A 1,139-nucleotide genomic window follows, 5' to 3' on the forward strand; every position below is an offset into this window, starting at 1 on the left:
AGACATCACTTAACTGCATTGGACTGTAAAATCATGTAGGATGTTCAACTGCTAATACTCTCAGACACCTGGTTTATTACCATACCATTTCAATACCAGTGCAAATTGATACTTCTTCATAGCTACCAATGAACATATTTAGCTATATCGTCATACTTGATTTTGTATTCCTTTTGAGCCAAATTTGCTACACTCAATATTGAAAGTCACATTTTTGATGCCATACATCCTACAGAGGAGCTCCGACTCTCTTATCGATCTGGAACTTGATACAATTAGTGATACAAGTAAGTGCCTCAGTACACTCCTTTAGATCACTTTCCCTCAGCCATTTCCAAGCTTTTGTTGTCATTCTCTTCCAGCTCTAAGAGGTATTTGCAGTTATCCAATCTCTGTTTTCCACCTTGTTTCTTATTTTTTCGAGGGTGTCGCTTTTTGCTGGTTATGGTGTTGCTATTTCTAATAACAACAATCAATGCTTCAATCTGATGTCTGACATATCATTCCAAGGTGTTTTCCTCATTAACAATACAGATCTTGTATTCTACGGGCCATTTTCCTCCTTTGCTTTTGGAACCATACTTTGCAGTCAGTCAACATCACTTTCAGGGTGTAGTTCCTTGTTCGTTGTCGTCACTTACCTGGTCTTTCTATTTTCTCAGGCGCGCTCTTTGACCATCTCACAGTATATGCACCATATCTCATTAGACCGACGCCCCATGTACTAATTGCCTTGATCTTGTCCCTGCCCTTGCATCGACTCTTGATTAATTTCGCTCTTTTGAGCTATTTTCGTCTAAAGCTTTCTTACTCCAAAATAGATATTTGTATTCACTTTCCTTTACATTCTTGATCCTCTCACCAATGGACAGCTCTATTCCATCAGATGCTGCTACTCTTTTTTTTATCCTGAAATCTATCAGATGCCACTACTCTTTTTTTAATCCTGAAATCCATCCTGATAGTCTTGCTGAATAATTGTGTTGAGACAAATCCATCACGACTATACTCTTCAAAGATCTCTAAGTAGTTCATGAACCACAGCTGTTTCAAATTTCTTCAACTTTTCAGTTCATATAATGATGTCACTTTCTACACATTTCAGTGTGTATCCCGATGTCACTGTCTGTAAAATCTGT

At 37.9% G+C, this 1,139-nt stretch overlaps 1 protein-coding gene across 1 annotated transcript in view; it reads right to left on the reverse strand.

Moving 5' to 3' along the window:
* LOC119581728 (alpha-(1,6)-fucosyltransferase-like) overlaps positions 1-1,139 on the reverse strand; it is a gene marked incomplete at its 3' end in the record, with an annotated part of 49,931 nt that overhangs the window by 18,831 nt on the left and 29,961 nt on the right.

The sequence above is a fragment of the Penaeus monodon genome, chromosome 15 (assembly GCF_015228065.2).
Source record: "Penaeus monodon isolate SGIC_2016 chromosome 15, NSTDA_Pmon_1, whole genome shotgun sequence".
In the NCBI taxonomy this organism is placed as follows: Eukaryota; Metazoa; Arthropoda; class Malacostraca; order Decapoda; family Penaeidae; genus Penaeus; species Penaeus monodon.